The following is a 23,784-nucleotide window of genomic DNA, read 5'->3' as shown; positions in this document are numbered from 1 at the left end:
CGAAAAGCAAAACAGAGGCTGGAAATGCTCAGCTTACATACAGTTTACATACAGAGGCATCAAAGACTGCAGCAGCTATTGAGCCAACACGTAGATTTCTTATCAAAGTAAAGAGATGCTCAAAATCTTACAACAAAAGTGAGTACCGCACGCGAAAAAAAAGAAATGCCACATGTTCAATCTGGATTCGGTAAAGGAAAGAGCACTTGAGATTGTGTAATGGTTTTCTTCTGAAATTCTCTCATATGCTCCAGTAACCACCGTGAATTTGCATCTTGTGTTTCCAGGGCTTTTCTTGTAACAGGGACTCCTTTGCATATTAGGCCACACCCCTATGTAGCCAGTCCTCCAAGAGCTTTTGTTGTTCAGTCGCATAGTCGAGTCCAACTTTTTGTGACCCCATGGACAAAGTCACGCCAGGCCCTCCTGTCTTCCACCATCCTCCGAAGTCTGCTCAAATTTGTGTTAGTTACATCAGTAACGCTATCATTCAACGCTATCATTCCAACCATCTCATCTTTTGCTGTCCCCTTTTTCTTTTGCCTTCCGTCTTTCCCAGCATCAGGATCTTCTCCAGGGAGTGCTCCCTTCTCATTTGGTGACCAAAGTATTTGAGCTTCCACTTTAGCATCTGACCTTCCAGGGAACAGGCTGGGTTGATTTCCCTTAGGACTGACTGATTGGATCTTCTTGCAGTCCAAGGGACTCTCAAGATTCTTCTTCAGCACCACAGCTCGAAAGCATCTATTCTTCTGCACTCGGCTTTCCTTATGGTCCAATTCTCACAGCCATACATTACTCCTGGGAATACCATCGCTTTGACTATACGGACTTTTGTTGGCAGGGTGATGTCTTTCCCAGCATCAGGATCTTCTCCAGGGAGTGCTCCCTTCTCATTTGGTGACCAAAGTATTTGAGCTTCCACTTCAGCATCTGACCTTCCAGGGAACAGGCTGGGTTGATTTCCCTTGGGAAGATTTGATCTTCTCGCAGTCCAAGAGCTTACAGGGCTCTTATTATAGGCCCTACTGTAAGCCCTTGGAGGATTGGTGAGATCAGGGGGGCATGGCCTAATATGCAAAGGAGTTCCTGCTACAAAAAAAAAGTCCTGTGTGTTTCATAGATTGCAACAAGGTTTTTGACTGTGTGGTTCACGCATAGCTACTGGACAAGAAGCTACCGTTAGGACTGTTAGAAACAGAATGGTTTCCAATTGACAAACATATCAGACAAGGATGTACTTTGGGGGGAAATGACATGCACAGGTTCAGGGGGTTCAGGAGTCTATAGAACAGATCCTATGCGAGTGAGAGACTTCAGACTCACAGGGGACCTCCCCCTGATACTCCTCTACATATCCTAGTTAGGGGTCTCACACAGCAGGGGACCATGAATGGCGTTATACTGGCTGCCCCCACTCTGGTGAGGTTCTGTATGGGAAGGCCCAGAGGACACACACACACTGGTATCTTCCTTATTTGCAAAACCTTTTAACCATGATCAATGAGATGTGAGGACCCAGGCAGTTTAACAAGAACAGATTTATTATAAATGCTCCAGTCAGTCGGCGCGTGGGAGTGGCGACCTAGGCAGTCCCTGCTCACTCTGTCCCCGAGCCTCCGATTGGATGCTTTAAGGCTTCGGCGTTCTCCTCAGAGAACTCCAAAGCTTGAAAGTGTTGCTCATCGTTTCTGGGCGCTGAAGGGTCAGAGGAATCTCCTGCCCCTCAGGACCCAGAAACAACAGCGCTTTCAGGCTTCGGCGTTCTTCTTAGAGAACGCCGAAGCCTGAAAATACCGCTCTTTGTTTTGGGGCACTGAAGGGTGGATTGGGGGAACTCCCCACCCTTCAGCGCCCAGACACAATGATGCTTCAGTGACTGACATGATGATGTCACCTCTGAGTTCTGAAAGGCAGAAAGGCAGACATCCCCAGAGTGTTGACGGAGCTCCCCAAAGAAACCCCACAAAAGCTTAGCAGAGACCCATGATCCACCATGACTAAATGCAGGCCTCGGATTCAGTGGGAGGCAGCTCCTGAACCTTTCTGAGAGTTCAGCCTCCTCCTTCCCACCTTGTCCATTGAACAGTAGGTGCAGCTGCATAACAACCCCTGGATGAGCTCCACCTACAAAACGAACCCTGGCTAAATGAATTGGTTCCTACATGAATATACTGCTGAGACTGGGTTCTGTTATTAGCCAGTTTGGTGTTAAGTGTGTGGATTCTTATCTAGGAGATCCAGGTTTGATTCCCCACTCCTCCACTTGCAGCTGCTGGAATGCCCTTGGGTCAGCCATAGCTCTTGTAGGAGTTGTGCTTGAAAAGGCAGCTGCTGTAAGAGCTTTCTCAGCCCTGCCTACCTCACAGGGTGTCTGTTGTGGGGGGGAGTGGTAAAAGAGATTGTGACCGCTCTGAGACTCTGAGATTCAGGGTATAGGGCAGGATATAAATCCTATATCTTCTTTTTCACTCATTCAGGTGGGAGCCATGTGGACTTTCAGTCAACCGATTGGCCACTAAAGGGTTAATCCTCCCCATAATGGGTGGCATCCCTGAAGATATCACAGAACTTGAGTTATTACAGTATTCAGTGCCAGTATCAGATCAAGTATTTGTCTGGAAGATTTCTGAATCATGTTCTCTATCCAGGGCTGCCAACTTCCCAGGCCGGTGGGGATTCTCCCGCCCTAGAGGTTCCGAGCCCGCCAGCCCACATAGGGCAGGATCCTCCCCTGATGTTGCTGACACGATGATGTCACTCGAACGTGACATCATCATGCTGGCGACATCGCGTGCCAGCCACTCTAGGCGCATCCGGGAAAACTCTATGGTTTTCCCGGATGCTCTAGCAATTTGGGAGGAAAACTCTATGGTATCCCCCGCCTGCCCAATGCCGGAGGCCGCAGGGGACTTGGCAACCCTATCTCTGTCCAGTGCTTAAAGCTGATTACAATTGATACACAGGGGGAGCGGGGAACCAGACCCACTAGCCTTATGCCGCTCTCACTCTCCTCTTCTCTGTGGGGCTTGGGTCGGATTTTACGCTATCTGCCCCAAGGCTGCAACTCGCTCCGCCTCTTTCACGCAGCAAACAGGATCTTCTAAAACTCAGTTTCTGTTTGCTGCGCGAAAAAGGTGAAACCAGTTGCAGCCCCGGGGCAGATAGTGTGAAATCCGACAGAAGCCCCACTGAGACGAGGAGCGTGAGAGCTGCGTAAGGCTAGTGGGAAACTGGTCCCACGATAAAATCAAAATGGGCATCATACTTAAGGGCTGCAAACCTTCAGGCGGAGCTGATTCTCAGAGACAGTCACCTCACAGACGTAAGGCAGTGTTGAGAGAGTCAGTCAGTGACAAGGGAAATATTATTTCTACTCGCAATGAAGGTGGTAAGAAAGGCACCAGCAGAATACCTAGTCTGGATGACTACTCCTAAACGCATAACTGCCACATTACATTTTTTTTAAATACCCCACTCGTCTCTTTGAGCACTACTATATGCCAGAAAGCTTTGCCACTCGTGCATATTTATTTTCCATTTCAGCATTTTGGACAGAGCTTCGCAGTGCATCCCAAATATTCAAAAGCGCAAGATATTTTCTATTTGATTCAGGAGCAAGAGTGCCCCACCCTAACATACAACAAACGTGAATTTAAAGAGTCAGTTTGGTGTAGTGGTTAAGTGCACTGACTCTAATCTGGGAGAACCGGGTTTGATTCCCCACTCCTCCACTTGCAGCTGCTGGAATGGCCTTGGGTCAGCCATAGCTCTGGCAGAGGTTGTCCTTGAAAGAGCAGCTGCTGTGAGAGCCCTCTCAGCCCCACCCACCTCATAGGGTGTCTGTTGTGAGGGAGGAAGATAAAGGAGATTGTAAACTGCTCTGAGTCTCTGAGATTCAGAGTGGAGGGTGGGGTATAAATCTATGGTCTTCTTCTTCTTCTTCTTCCTTTTTAAAGGACTCTTACATGGGAGAACCAGGTTTGATTCCTCACTCCTCCATTTGCACCTGCTGGAATGGCCTTGGGTCAGCCGTAGTTCTCGCAGGAGTTGTCCTTGAAAAGGCAGCTACTGTGAGAGCCCTCTCAGCCCCAGCCACCTCACAGGGCATCTGTTTTGGGGGAGGAAGATAAAAGAGATTGTGAGCCGCTCTGAAACTCTAAGATTCAGAATGGAGGGTGGGATATAAATCTTATATCTTCTTCTTTGAGGTGTATTTTAGCATCCATTTCAATGTACTGTCACTCTAGCATAAAACAGTCGATCTGAGGCAGACACTTCATAATGAAAAAGAAGATATCAGATTTACATCCCACCCTATACTTTGAATCTCAGAGCAGTTACAATCTCCTTTACCTCCCCCCCACCCCCGCCAACAGACACCCTGTGAGGTAGATGAAGCTAAGAGAGCTCTTACAGCAGCTGCCCTTTCAAGGGCAACTCCAGGAAAGCTATGGCTGACCCAAGGCCATTCCAGAAAGTGCAAGTGGAGTAGTGGGAAATCAAACCCGGTTCTCCCAGATAAGAGTCCGCGCACCTAACCACTACACCAAACTGGCTCACTATGAAAATAAAGGATCATACCTCTTTCTTCCCTACCATGTAGCTGATGACTGAAGCTGGAACAGAAAATGCTACATTTTCTATGCAAAATGATTTTTATTAGAATCCCCCCACTTAATTGCTGATCAGCATCTAGCCATACTTTTGATCGAAGAGCAGATAAAGCACCCCGGTTATTCCCTCTGTGTGCATTTCCCTCCATCTGGTGCCTTGTTTTCCAAGTCTGCTTCATTTGGTTTGCAAATGTTAGCTAACAGCTGGTATAAAGGTTTTCCTATTTGTTATTGTGCATGCCCATAGTTCATATCATTTTAAATATTCTCTGTAACATTTAGCTTGGGGGGCCTTTTTTCCTTTCCACCAAACTCATGGCGCTTTGTGGGGAAATTCTGATATCCATTCCCTAGCCTTTGTTTTCTTGCAGGATATGGGAAGGGTGCACTCTGTTGAGGTTTGATAGGACACAAGCTCCATAAATTTAGGCTAATATGGACCCTCTGTGCCAAAGAAGAAGATGACATTGTATTTATGTTCCGCCCTCCACTCAAGAGTCTCAGAGCGACTCACAATCTCCTTGATCTTCCTCCCTCACAACAGACACCCTGTGAGGTGGGTGGGGCTGAGAGGACTCTCTCAGCAGCTGCCCTTTCAAGGACAACCTCTGCCAGAGCTATGGCTGACCCAAGGCCATTCCAGCAGGTGCAAGTGGAGGAGTGGAGAATGAAACCTGGTTCTCCCAAATAAGGGTCCGCACACTTAACCACTACACCAAAAAGGCTCTTCTTCTTGCTGTCAGGTCATGATGACCTCGTGGAGTCCCACTTCATTACGTCGTGGGGTTTTCAAGAGAAGAGAAATTCTGCATAGCAACCCCCAGTCTTTCTTGGTGGTCTCCCGGCCAATTATTGGTTGTGATCAGCCCTGCTTAGAATCCAAGCTTGGAGGCGATAGAACTAGTTTGGCCTCAATTAAATGAAGGGCAGTGGCTGTACTAGCAACATGGTAGGGGGCGATGCCTAATTCATGGGTGGCTTGCACCAGTGGTCTTTAATGATTCTGGACCTGTGGAGATGCCAGCGTCCAGGTAGGATCTAGGGATCTTCTGGAATTACAGCTCAAATACAAACGACTGAGATCAGTTCCCCTGCAGAAAATGGCTGATTTGGAGGGTGGACTCAGTGGTATTGTACCCCACTGAGGTCCTTGCCCTCCTCAGGTATCATCCCTTCCAGCTTTTGACGGGGCGCCATTGGTACCAGTGCACGAGGTCAGGAGCTTGGGAGTGCTACTGGAGTCTTCCTTGACAATGGAAGCCCAGATAGCAGCCACTGCCAAATCCGCCTTTTTCCACCTTAGGCGGGCAAGGCAGTTGGCCCCCTTCCTAGAGTGTGGCGATCTGGCAACAGTGATCCATGCGACGGTCACCTCGAGGTTAGACTACTGTAATGCCCTCTACACGGGGCTGGCCCTGTACCAAACTTGGAAACTGCAGCTAGTGCAAAATGCAGCAGCCAGACTGCTGGTGGGACTACCTTGGTGGGAACATGTGCGGCCTAGGCTGCGGGAACTGCACTGGCTGCCAATTGTATACCGAGTTCGTTACAAGGTGCTGGTTATCACCTTTAAAGCCCTATATGGCCGAGGACCTGCCTACCTTAGGGACCGCCTCTCTTCATATGTTCCCCAGAGAGCACTGCGATCTAGTTCACAAAATCTTCTGGAAATCCCTGGGCCTAAGGAGGCCAAACTAAAAACAACTAGGGAGCAGGCCTTCTCTATAAAGGCACCCCAATGGTGGAATCAGCTACCGGAGGAGGTGCAGGCCCTATGGGATCTTAATCAGTTCCGTAGGGCTTGGAAACCACCCTCTCCCAACTAGCCTTTTAAGATGAAACCTAGAAACAATATCAAGCCATTTTGCACAAACTGAGACTGTAGCACCATTAAGCTGTACTGTTTTTAGATTAATTATTTTAATGTTTAATTTATATATTGTATTTAATTGTATTATCTCATTTATCGACTGTACTATCTTGTTTTATTGCCATAACATGATATTTCTATATCATGCCTTTGTAAGCCGCCCTGAGCCTGCCTTGGCGGGGAGGGCGGGATATAAATAAAAAATTATTATTATTATTATTATTATTATTATTATTATTGTTGTTGTTGTTGTTGTTGTTGTTGTTGTTGTTGTTGTTATTATCATCATCCCCAAATCTCCAGGACTTCCCCAACTTGTATCTGGCAGTCTTAGGCCCCTCCATCCTCCACTGGTGGCCAGTGAGGACCTGTCAACCCTATATGAACCTAAACGATGTTGCCAATATGTGGCAGGAAGTCATAACAACACAGTCACATGACAGGAAGAGGAGGGGATCCTACACTGCCAGCAGACATGGAGAAACACCTTGCGGGGATCAGCTTGTTCAGCCAAGTCAGGCCTGGGAAGTGAGAAAAGGTGAGAGGAACTTTAGCAGACGGGAGGAAGACGTGGTCTCGGAACATTTGGCGCTAAAAAATTCTGCCTACCACTGAATAGGCTCACCTCACCATCCTGAGCCCTTCTCAGCTTGCATGCAAGGAAAGGAAAGGTCCCCTGCGCAAGCACCAGTCGTTTTCGACTCTGGGGTGATTTGCTTTCACAACGTTTTCATGGCAGACTTTTGGTTTGCCATTGCCTTCCCCAGTCATCTACGCTTTCTCCCCGAGCAAGCTGGGTACTCATTTTACTGACCTCAGAAGAATGGAAGGCTGAGTCAACCTCAAGCCGGCTACCTGAAAACCCAACTTCCGCCGGGTATCGAACTCAGGTAGTGAGCAGAGCTTAGGACTGCAGTACCGCAGCTTTAACACTCTGTGCCACGGGGCTCTTACTAAAGGTAAAGGTAGTCCCCTGTGCAAGCACCAGTCGTTTCCGACTCTGGGGTGACGTTGCTTTCACAGCATTTTCATGGCAGACTTTTTACGGGGTGGTTTGCCATGGCCTTCCCCAGTCATCTACGCTTTCCCCCCAGCAAGCTGGGGACTCATTTGACCGACCTCAGAAGGATGGAAGGCTGAGTCAACCTCGAGCCAGTTACCTGAAAACCCAGCTTCCACCGGGGATCGAACTCAGGTCATGAGCGGAGCTTAGGACTGCAGTACTGCAGCTTTACCGCTCTGCGCCATGGGGCTCTTTCGCAAAAAGAGACAGACTTAAAGATGCCCTTGCTATCTGCACGTTGAACAGAAGAAGGATTGTGCTGGATTATACCAGAAGTCCATCAGGTCCAGCATCCTGTCTCACATAGTGACCAACTAGATCCTCTGGACAGCCAGCAACAGTACGTAGAGGCTGAGGCCTTCCCTTGATGTTGTCTCCTGGTTCTGGGATTCAGAAGATTAGTGCCTCTGGATGCGGAGGTCCCCCTCACTCATCATGGCTAGTAGCTTTTGATAGACTTTTCCTCCATGGCTCTAGCAAATCCACCTTTAAAGCTGTTTATTCGTGCGGCTGTCACTACATCCTCTGGCATCAAATTCCGCATTTTAATCTCTCCCTGTGTGAAGGACTATTCCCATTTGTCCATCCTGAATCTACAGCCCATCAGTCTCACTGGATGCCTTCAAGTTCTAGTATTTCGGGAGAGGGAGAACATTAGTCATTAATACGATGTGTCCCTAAGGGAGGGGAAAGCAGTAAAAATGTTGGCCGTATAGGGGCTCACGCCGGCAAGAAATAAGATGTTTCTCAACAATTCAAAAGACATCTTACTTCTTCCCGGAATTCTTCTTGGAAAGCTATTGCTCCTTTGGGGGGGAGGGGTGGGCTTGTCAACTTGGGAGTTCTGTACAGAGACTTTAAATCGTTGAAACTGGCACAGAGACTTTGAACTTCTGAAACGTACACAGGAGATTCTTTGGAAGGGTCTCTATCAGTTGGGAATCATTGGCTCCCTTCTTTTCAGCATTCAGAGAATTTATATCGACTTTAAAAGATGCACGGTGATTTCGAGCATCTGAGATTGGATTGATTGTAATTTGTATATTCTGTTGTATTTTACGGCTTGCATGAATCGGAGTGTTGGATCGGTTTGGATATCTTGGAACATACGCTTCATTTCCTTCCACGGAATATTCGGTTTTAACAGTTTATTAAGGTTATATAGGCTAACAAAAATAAGGGAGGGGAATAAGGCAGTGGGAAAGATACAAATACACATTGAAAATAAAACCTTACATGTTTCTCCATTTCCAAGCTCGTGAACGTTATCATCATTGCATTTCTAGATAAACAAACTCTGAATTGCTATGAAGCTCATTCTATATCAGCTGTGCTACATTTCTGTTGTATTTTTCAAGCCATAAATAAAAGGGGACCATATTTCTTTCAGTTTTTTTTTTTTATTTTCAGGGGTTTTTTTTACTATTGTCAGTCAGTAAGTCCATAAGTACGTCCATCTTCCACTAAATATTGATGCGACCTTAATTTCTGAACCGTTCTGAATGACGTCCTTTTCCATTCAAGAACAAAATCCAAGCAGGTAAGTCTTTAATTGCTGCAGGCATTCACACTAAGGAATTCTTAGGAATGCTACACAGGTTCACACCACCTCATATTATAATGAAGTTTAGAGGTATTCTTCTGATCCCACCAAGAGCCCAGAGAAGACAGCCCTTCTAATAATGTGATCGCATGCAGACTTGTCCCAGTTAAGATTGAATTGCACGGTAACAGTCATGATTCTCTTCATTTCCCTTTGGGCAGGGCTTTTTTTTGTAGCAGGAAATCCTTTGCAAATTAGGCCATTCCCCTGATGTAGCCAATCCTCCTGGAGCTTACAGTAGGTCCTGTACTAAGACCCCTGTAAGGTCTTGGCGGATTGGTTAGATCAGGGGAGTGTGGCCTAATATGCAACGGAGTTCCTGCTACAATAAAAGCCCTGCCTTTGGGGACTTAAAGACCCAGATAGGAAAACCAACAGCATTTTCACCAAGGTCAGGAAGAACTCTTCTGATGCTCTTCCAGCTGTTTCCCCTGGTCCTTCAAGCTTGAGGAAACACACAGTGCAACCAAAATTAGCAGGAGTGACCTCTGGCAATTTATGCTACCCAGGGGTGGAATTCTAGCAGGAGCTCCTTTGCATATTTGGCCACACACCCCTGATCTAGCCAATCCTCCAAGACCTTACAAGACTCTTTTTTGTAAGCTCTTGGAGGATTGGCTACAACAGGGGAGTGTGGCCTAATATGCAAAGGAGCTCCTTCTAGAATTCCACCCCTGCATTGCTACCTAACTTTCCAAGTGCCAGGTTAGAACCGCATAGCTCATCTCCAGTCTGGAATGAAGACTATGCTGGCCTTTTTCACTTGAAGAGGGGTCATAGATTAGACAATGGCAGTAGCTGGTGATGTGAAAGATCTTTACCCCAAACCCTGGAGAGCTGCTACAAGTCTGAGAGTGCTGATTTTTTTTTTTTTTGGGGGGGGGGGAAATCAATGGTCTGATTGACTATAAATAACACTGGAAAAATTTATAAGGCTAGTAATAGCAATCCAAAATGCTGCATGGCATATGAAAATACCGGAAGTCCAATAAACTATTGAATGGAAATAGCAAAATTACAGAAGGACACTAATAGACAATACATCCTTATTACTCAAGTGCAAACCACTCAGTGACCAAAAAAAAAAAGTCTTTCAAACAGCGTCCCAAAAAAACTGGCAGGTAAAAGACAGGAAAGCTCTCTCCAGAATGGAGGACTCTGGAAGACTGGAATTATAATCTCAAACTACACTGAAGTCCCTTGCCCAACAATCATTTCAACACAAAATGAGTGCCTTTTTCAAGATGAAGAAGATGAAGATATTGGATTTATATCCCGCCCTCCGCTCCGAATCTCAGAGTCTCAGAGCAGCTCACAATCTCTTTTACCCCCCTCCCCCTGTGAGGTGGGTGGGGCTGAGAGGGCTCTCACAGCAGCTGCCCTTTCAAGGACAACCTCTGCCAGAGCTATGGCTGTCCCAAGGCCATTCCAGCAGGTGCAAGTGAAGGAGTGGGGAATCAAACCCGGTTCTCCCAGATAGGAGTCCGCACACTTAACCACCACACCAAACTGGCTCTCAAACTGGGCTGGACTTCCTCCTCGACATTAATTAAATGGAATGGTAAAGCCTTCAAAACGACATTGTGTGGTCAAACACCTGGCAAAGCCGTTCGCAGAGCTAAGAGAGGGATCACACCAGAGATTTGGCTTGGCCTTGCCCCGCCTCCCATTCATATTAAAAGTGCACGATCAGACAATCACATCTGGCCTCCGAGCTGCACTTGTTCTCACCCCAACTCCAGACATCTCCTATCTGGATTTAAAAGCCCTCTGGATTTTCCTGGTAATTTCCCCCTGAATCGCATTTAGGTCGCATAACTGACCGCTGTCTGAATGCCCGGGCGCAATTTATAAGGGGTAGAACTGTGTGATTGTGCCAAACCGATTCCGGAACGGTTGGGTTTTTTTTTTCTCTAACCCCTCTCTGAGAAGCGTTTGTGCGCTTCTCTGCTTAAGTACACATGCTGGGGGACTTTTGTTTTGTTTTTTTAAACCCCTTTCTACAGTGGGTCTGTGGTTGAGCCACTCTAGGAGCGTGGCTAGGTAACCACGGGCCGCTGCCGGGATCCTGCCGTTTCGACAGCAGCTGTCTGAAAGCTCAGAAATGAACCAAACTTCAATCAAGTTCACAGTGCAAACCCCCCCACAATGTCCCTTCCGGGGAATCAAAGTTTATTTTTGACGGGTGAGGGAATGGGCAACGGGCAGTCAGGAAGGGTAGTCCATGTAAGACATAAGAACATAAGAGAAGCCATGTTGGATCAGGCCAACGGCCCATCAAGTCCAACACTCTGTGTCACACAGTGGCAAAAAAATTTATATACACACATACACTGTGGCTAATAGCCACTGATGGACCTGTGCTCCATATATTTATCTAAACCCTTCTTGAAGGTGGCTATACCTGTGGCCGCCACCACCTCCTGTGGCAGTGAATTCCACATGTTAATCACCCTTTGGGTGAAGAAGTACTTCCCTTTGGGTGAAGAAGTACTATCCGTTTTAACCTTTCTGCTCAGCTGAAAGACTGAGCTGATAGTTTCTTTCTACAGTCCAATATATGAAAGTAGAATCATAGAGTTGGAAGGGACCTCCAGGGTCATCTAGTCCAACCCCCGGAACAATGCAGGAAACTCACAAATAAGGTTAAAAAAAAAAGTAGTCCCCTGTGCAAGCACCAGTCGTTTCCGACTCTGGGATGATGTTGCTTTCACAGCGTTTTCACGGCAGACTTTTTACAGGGTGGTTTGCCATTGCCTCCCCCAGTCATCTACGCTTTCCCCCCAGCAAGCTGGGTACTCAATGGACTGACCTCAGAAGGATGGAAGGCTGAGTCAACCTGAGCCGGCTACCTTGAACCCAGCTTCCGCCGGTATTAAACTCAGGTTGTGAGCACGGAGCTCAGACTGCAGCGCTGCAGCTTTACTGCTCTGCGCCATGGGGCTCACAAGCACCTCGCCCTAAATTCACAGGATCTTCATTGCTGTCAGATGGCCCTCTAGCCTCTGTTTAAAAACCTCCAAGGAAAAAGAGCCCACCACCTCCTGAGAAAGCCTGTTCCACCGAGGAACCGCTCTAATGGTCTTGTTATCACCTCTCTATAGTTCTTTATATTTATGCCCGAATGCATCTATTTTATGCATGATATGATCAATCTGAGGTTCGAACTAACCCCACATCTCCACTCCTTAAGATCTAATTGCTAGCCACTTAAATAGTCCTGAGCGACTACTTTAGCTAACGCAGTGCGCAATTAGAAGGAGACATCTCCGTCAGCTTCTGTCCAACAGTACTCCAATCCAGTCTCTTTCATCATCTATAAATTAAAGATTAGGTAATGGTATATATTTTACTCGATTGGTGCCTCTTGACACTGCCTCTTTTAACTAACTGTAGTAGGCCTGTAATGCAGAGACAATCAAACTTAACCTCTCCAGCTGGAGAGCTGATATTACCGACATTTATTTTGATGAAGCAATAACTCTTCGTGGCTGAGGATCTAAGCCAGATGTCAATACTAATGCTCTCAAACGGATAGCCGCTATTAATGGTGTCCAGAACAACCATTAACCTCCCTTTAAAATATTATACACGAGTAAGCAGACGTCTCCGACACCAGTGGCCTAAGAACAAAGCAGTAGGCAAGTCCACCTTTAAGACCAACAAAGTTTTATTCAGAATGTAATCTTTCTCCCTTTCTCACCATGCAAGAACTCGTGGGCATTCCATGAAATTGCTGAGCAGTGGGGTAAAAACGGATAAAAGGAAGTCCTTCTTCACCCAAAGGGTGATTAACATGTGGAATTCACTGCCACAGGAGGTGGTGGCGGCTACAAGCATAGCCAGCTTCAAGAGTGGATTGGATAAAAATATGGAGCAGAGGTCCATCAGTGGCTATTAGCCACAGTATATATATATATATGTGTGTGTGTGTGTGTGTGTACACACACACATATATTGGCCACTGTGTGTCACAGAGTGTTGGACTGCATGGGCCATTGGCCTGATCCAACAGGGCTTCTCTTATGTTCGTATGCTCTTAAGCAGACTTCATCAGACAAAATGGGAATGGCAAGCAGCGATTCTTAATATAAATGGATAGTGACTTGGTATGTAGAATCATGGGAATGTTTTTAGCAGATTAAAAGAATCACAAATAGGGATCTGTGTTTGTCAATATTAGAACAAAGCAGCGCTGAAACGACACTGGAGGGTAATAAAAAGCAGACTGCTGTTGTAGGTGTGAAGTGCCATAAATCTAGGTAACATTCTGGCTTTGTTAGTTTAAATAGAGGGCATGGTTTCTCAAGAGGTTATTACATCCATTATAGTTTGCAATTAGCAAAAAAGGAAGACATTAAAATACAGTGGAGGATGAGTTAGTATATGCAATAAGGCAAACAGCCAATATCCCCCATTTGAGTATGTCAATACAAAAAAGCAAAAAACAAAACCAAAAAAACCCCCAAATATTCTGATACACTGTTCTAAAAGGGGAAAAAAAAATATGTTAGCCATTAGAAAAACAGGGTGCATTAAAGTATAGTGGAGGGTGGGTTAGTATATCTAATGAGTGGGTTAGTCACATTTTGTGTGGTCTAAGTCACAGTGGAGACCACTTTGGAAGGGCTGGGTCTGATTTTGTATTTTGCCTTCTTGCAAGAGACATGATAGAAGCTGGTTTAAAACTATAAGGAGAAATGAATCTAAAGCTCTGGTACAAATGAGGCGAGCTGATTCCCTTCCTTCCACTCTCTGTTGTTTGGTGTAGTGGCTAAGTGTGCAGACTCTTATCTGGAAGAACCAGGTTTGAATTCCCACTCCTCCACTTTCGCCTCCTGGAATGGCCTTGGGTCAGTCATAGTTCTGGCAGAGGTTGTCCTTGAAAGGGCAGCTGCTGTGACAGTCCTCTCAGCCCCACCCACCTCACAGGGTGTCTGTTGTGGCCAAAATCATTTGGCTACCAAATGAGAAGGGAGCACTCCCTGGAGAAGATCCTGATGCTGGGAAAGACAGAAGGCAAAAGAAGAAGGGGACGGCAAAAGAGGAGATGGCTGGACAGCGTTACTGATGTAACAAACACAAATTTGAGCAGACTTTGGAGGAAGGTGGAAGACAGGAGGGCCTGGCGTGACTTTGTTCATGGGGTCGCAAAGAGTCGGACTCGACTGTGTGACTGAACAACAAAAACCCGGCATTATGTTTTATGGCGCACATGGCCCAGCCTGACAAAGAGGCAGTTATGTCAGATCTGGCCCTAATAACAAATGTGTTTGACATCTTTGGTCAAGGTGGTGCGATGGTGAGCATAAAACGTGCAATTGTTTAGGAGGTTGTGGTGGTTCTTGGCAGCCCAGCCGTTTTAGGGAATAAAAGTAGGATAGTGCTGGAGTTAGGAGCCCCATGGCGCAGAGTGATAAAGTACTGCAGGCTAAGCTCTGCTCCTGACCTGAGTTCGATCCCAGCAGAAGCTGGGTTCAGGTAGCCAGCTCAAGGTTAACTCAGCCTTCCATCCTTCTGGTAAAACGAGCCCCCAGCTTGCTGGGGGTAAAGTGTAGACGACTGGGGAAGGCAATGACAAACCACCCTGTACAAAGTCTTCCAAGAAAATGTTACAATATGACGTCACCCCATGAGTTGGTAACGACTCAGCACTTGCACAGAGGACTACCTTTGTTGCTGTTGTTCAGGCCAGGTACTCATCTAGCCAGGGTTCTTGTCTGGCTTTCTCATGGCCTCTTATGGTGCTGCTGTCAGACAATGGAACTTCAAATTAAGCAGACGCCATTTCTTACCATGTTAAGACTTTATTTGATAGTTCAAAGCTTCTGAGCGCAGCAAGATTGGAACTGATACTTTCCCCTAGAAGCATAGATATTTTAACGAGTTGTACATCAAAAGTTTCTAAACAAATCTACATTCCCACAATGGAGTGATACATTTCACATGGTTGCTTTCTCTTCTCTTGTTGTGGTTCCCATCCTCACAGGGACGGCCCAACTGGCCTTCCCTGAGGCATTTTATCTTCCCTGAGCAAGTTTGGTGTAGTGGTTAAGTGTGCGGACTCTTATCTGGGAGAACCGGGTTTGATTCCCCACTCCTCCACTTGCACCTGCTGGAATGGCCTTGGGTTAGCCATAGCTCTGGCAGAGGTTGTCCTCGAAAGGGCAGCTGCTGTGAGGGCCCTGTCAGCCCCACCCACCTCACAGGGTGTCTGTTGTGGAGGGGAGAAGATATAGGAGATTGTGAGCCGCTCTGAGTCTCTGATTCAGAGAGAAGGGCGGAGTATAAATCTGCAATTCTTCTTCTTCAAAGGGATGTTGCCTTTGTTAGTATCAGGGACAGGAATCCACACCAGTGTTAGTAGCAACTTTACTTCTACTTTGAGATGCAAGGTTTCTACTTGGGGTTAGTAACATATGTTAGAAAATGGAGTCAGTTAAGAGAAGCAGTTCATCACAGTTTAAACTCAGCACCATATTATATCATGGTAACTTTCCAGTGTCTGACAGCTGCTGCATCATAAAAATTCATTTAAAGGAACCCTCTAGTATAATGTGCAGTGCAAGGAGGCACATGATCGATAAATCAAATGTCATTCAGTCACACAGTCGAGTCCAGCTCTTTGCGATCCCATGGGCTAAGTCATGCCAGGCCCTCCTGTCTTCCACCATCCTCCAAAATCTGCTCAAACTCATGTTGGTTATATCAGAAGCGCTATCCAGCCGTCTCATCTTTTGCCGTCCCCTTCTTCTTTTGCCTTCTGTCCTTCCCAGCATCAGGGTCTCCTCCAGTGGGTGCTCCCATCTCATTTGGTGGCCAAAGGATTTGAGCTTCAGCATCTGACCTTGCAGCGAACAGCCTTTACCTTTGTAGTGCTGGAGATGTGTTACATTAACAGCCAAGGGGGCAAATCTTGTTCTCTTCCTGGTAGTGCTGTTTAAAAAAAAAAAAAAATCACGCTCCCGTATAAAATACGAGAGATTCTCTGCCCTGAGAATTTTTTTATTCATTGTCTATGCACACACAATTATGACAGTCACTTTAATTTGGCCTTGGGCATTCTTTTCAAAACGCTCATATGCCATCAGGATAAGTTCCGAGTAGCTGATAGTTTCATTTCTGGGGCTCTTCCTCATCTATGTTCTGTTTATGAGACTGAACACATCTTGCCAGCATGCTGGAGTGGTGAGTAGCTCGGGATATATTTTTCACGTTTCATTTTTTTTTTTCCAAATGAAAAAGGAAAAGGGGAAGTGGATATAGAAAAGTAATAAAACGTCTGTTCAAAAAGCATGGAAAACATTCCGCATATCACTGTATCCCCAAATATAATGAAGTTCCATCATATCATTGCTATTACACATTTAGCCTCTTATCACATTAGTCATATAGACTTCCCATTGTAAGTTCCCATTCAGATTGTCAATTTAGTTCATGTTTGGTTTATATTCCAATCAAATAATTTGAAGGGTATCTACCCCCATTCAACATTAAAGCAGTTTAAGTATCTAACCGTACACATAACTTCTCCCAATATTATCTTGCTTCCTCTTTGGATTTCCCAGCAAGCATTAAAGATAAATAGTCCAGCTCCGCTACTTCCAGTACTTCCCCTATCAACTCTTGCTTTGTAGGTAACTCTTGGGGCCTTCGTTTCTGAGCAAATAAAATCCTAGCTGCGGTATTAATGTCTTCCATCAAATGTCTTTGTTTCTTTTGTATAGTCTTTAGGGGACATAGTCAACAAAAGCAGTTCTGGTTTAAGTTGGATCTGCATCTTCAAAATCTTTTGTAATTGTTCACGGACCATCTTCCAATCATCTTTCGCCTATTTTTCATTACTGAGAGGTTGTTGTTGTTCAGTCGCACAGTCGAGTTCGACTCTTTGCGACCCCATGAACAGTCACGCCAGGCCCTCCTGTCTTCCACCATCCTCTGAAGTCTGATCAAATTCATGTTTGTTACATCAGCAACGCAGTCCAGCCATCTCATCTTTTGCCGTCCCCTTCTTCTTTTGCCTTCTGTCTTTCCCAGCATCAGGATCTTCTCCAGTGAGTGCTCCTGTCTCATTTGGTGGCCAAAGGATCTGAGCTTCCGCTTCAGCATCTGACCTTCCAGGGAACAGCCAGGGTTGATTTCCCTTAGGACTGACTGATTGGATCTTCTTGCAGTCCAAGGGACTCTCAAGAGTCTTCTCCAGCACCACAACTCGAAAGCATCTCTTCTGCGCTCGGCTTTCCTTATGGTCCGGCTCCCTGGAGAACCTCCTCTCCAGGCTAAACATCCCTAAATATATTTGATTGTTTTACTGTTTTAATATTGCTTATTGTTATTGTATATTTCATGTAGTTAGTCGCCTTGAGTCTGCATAGAATGAGCAGGATATAAATAAATAAATAAATAAATAAATAAATAAATAAATAAATAAATAAATAAATAAATAAGTAAGTAAGTAAGTAAGTAAGTAAGTAAGTAAGTAAGTAAGTAAATAATGTATAGAATTCACCTGGAAGTCCAGACTAAGAGAGTCTTAGGGACAACAGAAGATATTAGCAGAAGTGGAAGAACATGGTGTTCTCTGAGAGCCACCAACAAAGTAACTGCATAAGCTATACCAGGATAACGTCTGCCTAGAGTAAATTAAAGTGAAGTATCTTGAACTAAAACAAAAGGCTGTCCTTTGTAAATATCCCAACCTTGCCTGCATTTGTGTGAAGAAAGATCTCTTCTGTTTGCTGTTCAAAAGCGGTTGTGCCTGAATTTCTGAGGAGAATTTATGAAGTAAAGACATCAAACCCCCTGAAACAATGTCAGCCCCAAAAGGGTATAAGCCACCCTGAAGGAGTGTACACTACCAACACATTTTAAAATAAAGTTTTCTTTTCGTTTTGGCAGTGAGCTACCACAAAGATATTTCGTTTCGTTTATTACAGCAGCAGTACAAGTGTGGGGTGGGGGGAAGAAAGTGGATGTCACTGTAAAAAGGCAGTCAGTCAGGCAATCAGACAAAGACTGACCAAGTCTTTTGTCAGGAAATGGTTAACATACACGCCAAGTGAAAGGGGTGAGGGGTGAGATGATTACCATCTTCAAGTACTTGAAGGGCTGTCTTCTAGAGGATGGTGTGGAATTGTTTTCTGTGGCCCCAGAAGGTAGGACCAGAACCAATTGGTTGGAAATTAAATCAAAAGAGTTTCTGGCTCAACATTAAGAAGAACTTCCTGACCGTCAGAGCGGTTCCTCAGTGGAACAGGCTTCCTCGGGAGGTGGTGGGCTCTCCTTCCTTGGAGGTTTTTAAACAGAGGCTAGATGGCCATCTGAAAGCAATGAAGATCCTGTGAATTTAGGGGGAGGCATTTGTGAGTTTCCTGCATTGTGCAGGGGGTTGGACTAGATGACCCTGGAGGTCCCTTCCAACTCTATGATTCTATCTTAGCGTTTGGAAGGATGTTTCATGTCGGTTTCTGAGGTGTCTCTGAGTCGGCCCAAACTGCCTGTCTGTTATCAGCCATTGTGTTTCTATTGGGATACTTGTTTAATATAGGTTTGAAAGGGAGAGCAGTAAAGAAATCTCCCAAGTGGGTGCCTCTCCTGAATTGCTGTCATGCAGAAGAAGTGTGAAGCTTACCTTAAAATAATCCTTTTTTAACTCCACAGCATGACAAGGGTTGAGGGAGTCTTCCTCTTTCACCTTTGTGCCATCTTTGCCTGTAAATATGGCTGCAGGAGAGAAAAAAGAAGTCCCCCACATACCACACCAGAGCCCAACAGAGCTATTTTAAGGTAAGTTCCACACTTCTTCGGTTTAACAACAATCACAAGTGGTCACACAGTATAGTTGCAATGGAATGCAAAAAAACCCAACGGTACAAATTCCAAATAAAACTTCAGTTACAAATAATCAACAATTTTCATTCATGGACAACCACAAATATAGAACACGGAATGTTCCAAAATATACAATATAATAATGTAAAAAAAAAAAATGAACAGGTTCAAGGTAAATGGCAGAACCAATAATCCACAGAAGCCAAAATCCAAATTATATTTTTCTTAATTGCTGAGCAGTCGGGTTAGAACAAATAAAAGGAAGTCCTTCATCACCCAAAGGGTGATTAACACATGGAATTCACTGCCATGGGAGGTGGTGGCAGCTACAAGCATAGACAGCTTCAAGAGGGGATTGGATAAGCATATGGAGCAAAGGTCCATCAGTGGCTATTAGCCACAGCGTATTGTTGGAACTCTCTTTCTGGGGCAGTGATGCTCTGTATTCTTGGTGCTTGGAAGGGGGCACAGTGGGAGGACTTCTAGTGTCCTGGCCCCGTTGGTGGATCTCCTGATGGCACTTGAGTTTTCTTGGCCACTGTGTGACACAGAGTGTTGGAATGGTTGGGCCATTGGCCTGATCCAGCATGGCTTCTCTTATGTTCTTATGTAATAATGGATGGAACTTCAAAGTCCAAGTTCCCTTTCGAGCATCCAGTGCTTTCATTCCTATTGGACCCAGTTCTCATCCAGAAAGGTCAGTTCAGAGATGTGGATGTTCTCTCAACACATTGCTGGCTAATGTTGGCTGCATTTCATGATAAATTGCTTTTTCATGAGCTGACAATTCAAAGCCAGAACAGATGTAAGCTATGTTGTCACTTGAGTTCGGGGGGCAATTCCCAAAGAAATTCATAGTAACCCAGTGATCACGGCACACTTCATTTTACTGAGCAGAGACAGATGAGAAGTAACCAGCAAGTACTGAAGCATGGTGGGATTTCAAGGAACAGTATATCACAACGGCGACGAATCTTTGACTAGACATCTGAGAAGACCGTGAGGTATATCCAGGGGTCATTTTGTAGGAAAAGAGGTGGTGCAGCTCATCCAGGGATGGTTATGCAGCTGCACATACTATTCAATGGACAAGGAGGTGGAACTTTCAGAAGGAGGTGGTGGAACTCTCAGAAAGGTTCAGGAGCTGTGCTCCTGTGAGCTCCCACTGAATCCGAGGCCTGGGTATATATCACAACAGCGAAGAATCTTTTACTAGCATTTGAGAAGACCTCGCATCAGCCTGAGCAAAAAAGCATAAAAGCAGGTGAATGGGGCTACCCTCCAGTCCTATGATTTAGGGGTTCTATTATTACAAGGAAAATGCCTTCTACAAATCAGCACTCTTTGCTTGATGAGACAGTACTTAATCTGCTGAAAGGTACTCTTATCATAATACAGCTAGGGTAATATCCTTGTTGAAACACAGATGAAGGTAGAGAGGGCAGCTCACTTGGTATCCAAAAAAGCAATTTTCGTGGCAGGGAGGGGGAATCACATTAGTTCCTAAAATGGAATGCACTCGGCAGTAATTTGCTAATTTGATGTGCATTGTATGTGGAACATCTGGACTTGGTGATACAATAATCTCTCTGCCAAGGACCGTAAAGAGCTTATGCTGGAGATAAGTTAGCTCACTTACCATGTTGGCGCCTGTGAGCTACTTTGTAGACAGCATGCTCAACGCAACACACATTTCAATGTCTCAATAGCACGTAATGAGCATGTGTTTTCTGGACTGTTGAAGGAGAAGAGTAGAACCGATTTCGCACTATGCTTGTTCCGGGGTGGAGAGCCCTTTTGCTACCAGGGCTTCGCTCCTTTTTCGCACAAGTTGCCCTGGAGGTGTAAGTTGGCACGCCGCTATTCTGCAGCAAGCGGTATATGCTGACAAGCGGTTCCCGCTTGCTGCGAAATAGCGGCGCACCAAATCGCAGTTCCAGGGCAACTTGTGCAAAAACAGAGCGAAGCCTCGTTAGCAAAAGGGCTCTCCACCCCGGAACAAGCATAGTGCAAAATTGGTCAGAGTTATTATACCTTACTTTTCACCAATCATAAGGCATCACAAAGCAGTTTACAATCGCATTCCCTTCCTCTCCCTACAACAGTCACCTTGTGAGTTTGGTGGGGCTGAGAGAGTTCTGAAAGAGCTGTGACTGGTCCACAGTCACCTAGACAGCTTCATGGGGAGGAGTGGGGAATCAAACCCAGTTTCCAGATTTCAGTCCCCTGCTCTTAGTTGTTGCAGCCTTCAGGAGAAAGGTGTATGCTATTTTCTCCTATGTAGTGTGGTGGTGAAGAGCAGCAGACTCTATTCTAGAGAATGTGGTCTGATGCCCCATTCCTCCACCTGAAGCCTGCTGGGTGACTTGGGGTCAGTCACAGTTCTCTCAGAACTCTCTCAGGCCCACCTACCTGAGCTACCTCACAAGGTTCCCGTTGTGGGGAGGGGAAGGAATGGTGATGGAAAATCTCTTAGGCTGGTTCCACACCACCAGCTCAGGGTAGCAGCTGCTGACCCAGACATATGAACATATATGAACATATGAAGCTGCCTTCTACTGAATCAGACTCTCGGTCCATCAAAGTCAGTATTGTCTACTCAGACTGTCAGCGGCTCTCCAGGGTCTCAAGCTGAGGTTTTTCACACCTACTTGCCTGGACCCTTTTTAGTTGGAGATGCAGGGGATTGAACCTGGGACCTTCTGCTTACCAAGCAGATGCTCTAGCACTGAGCCACTGTCCCTCCCAAACCTTCCTGATATGTTTGAGTTGGTCAACGCCTGGGAGGGAGACTTCTTAGGAACCCTAGAAGGTCCACAAAGAAAGATGAGGTATATATATCGATAACATATGAACATATGAAGCTGCCTTCTACTGAATCAGACCCTCGGTCCATCAAAGTCAGTATTGTCTACTCAGACTGGCAGAGGCTCTCCAGAGTCTCAAGCAGAGGTTTTTCATGCCTACATGCCTGGACCCTTTTTAGTTAGAGATGCCAGGGATTGAACCTGGGACCTTCTGCTTACCAAGCAGATGCTCTACCACTGAGCCACCATCCCTCCTTGGAAGTAAGCTGGTGGAAACAGAAGTGCTCCAGAGCATCCAGATGGTGCATGGCCCGCTCCCGGAATAGGGGCGGGCCACGGATGCCCTGGAGGAGCTTCCAGAGCATGCATGAGCTTGTCCCTTTTTCCCCAGGTGCTGTGGAAGTGGTTCCTTTTTGAGCCAGCTGGATTTTAGGAAGGGACAGGTTGAAGGTGAGGGTGGGACAACAGGCAGACAGGCACGTTTGGATGCACTTTGTTTGTCCACTTGCCTGCCATCCTTGGGGTGGCTTAAACCGCCCGTCTGGAACCGGCCTTAGAGACTCCTCTAGTGCAGTGGTCCCCGACCCCGGGGCCATGGACCAGTACTGGTCCGTGGCCTGTTAGCAACCGTTGCATAATTATTTCATCATCATCATCATCATCATCATCATCATCATCATCATCATCATCATCATCATCATCATCATCATCATCATCATAACAACAAGAAGAAGACGACAACATTGAATTTATATCCTGCCCTCCACTCTGAATTTCAGAGTCTCAGAGCAGCTCACAATCTCCTTTACCTTCATCCCCCACAACAGACACCCTGTGTAGTGAGTGGGCCCTTTCAAGGACAGCTCTGCGAGAGCTCTGGCTGATCCAAGGCCATTCCAGCAGCTGTAAGTGGAAGAGTGGGAAATCAAACCTGGTTCTCCCAGATAAGAGTCTGCACACTTCACCACCATACCAAACTAATAGAAATAACGTGCACTATTGTATCATCTCGAAACCTCCCCCCCCCCGCCCCCGCCAGGTCCTTGGGAAAATTGTCTTCCACAAAACTGGTGCCTGGTGCCCAAAAGGTTGGGGATCGCTGCTATAGTGGAACCTTGGCAACGTATCTTTCTTGCTTGACTTCCCCTAACCTTCATAGAGCCTTCATGTTAGCTTGCCTTAATGTCCTTCCTTCTGCTGTGCTATATGGGAGTTTTAAGAAAATTCCATATTCCAACAGGTTTTGTGGTTATGGTTCAAGGGATATAGAAAGTACTGAACATGTTCTCCTGCACTGTACATTTTACTGCGATATTCGTGCAATGTACTTAGACCCTCTTCATTATTCCAGTTTGGTGTAGTGGTTAAGTGTGCGGACTCTTATCTGGGAGAACCGGGTTTGATTCCCCACTCCTCCACTTGCACCAGCTGGCATGGCCTTGGGTCAGCCATAGCTTTGACAGAGGTTGTCCTTGAAAGGGCAGCTGCTGTGAGAGCCCTCTCCAGCCCCACCCACCTCACAGGGTGTCTGTTGTGGGGGGAGGGAGGTAAAGGAGATCGTGAGCCGCTCTGAGACTCTTCGGAGTGGAGGGCGGGATATAAATCCAATATCTTCTTCTTCTTCTTTGAAATCACGAGGGACAATCTGATGGTGGTAAGACTCTCTTCCTATTGTCCTCTCATAGCTCTGAGATTATTGAGACTGTGGCCAAATATCTGTGCTGTGCTTCTAAGAGGAGAGGAATCTTTCAAATGTTGGGGTAATACATGTTTTCTTCCTTGCTGATTGTGCACATCTAAGCTGTTATGCCAATAAAGGTGGTGGTGGTGGCGGTTGTTGACTCTTTAAGGCACAGAAATGCAGGGTAGGAAAACCTTCTCTTCTTCTAGGAGGCAATAGGTTTTTCATCTTTTCAATGAGACAGATGTTTGTTCCCGTCTATATAATAATCACTGAGGCCAGAAGACCAAGGCATCCCCTTCTCCTTCAAGCC

The sequence above is a fragment of the Heteronotia binoei genome, chromosome 7 (genome assembly GCF_032191835.1).
Source record: "Heteronotia binoei isolate CCM8104 ecotype False Entrance Well chromosome 7, APGP_CSIRO_Hbin_v1, whole genome shotgun sequence".
Classification (NCBI taxonomy): Eukaryota; Metazoa; Chordata; class Lepidosauria; order Squamata; family Gekkonidae; genus Heteronotia; species Heteronotia binoei.
This window is presented reverse-complemented; position numbering follows the sequence as displayed.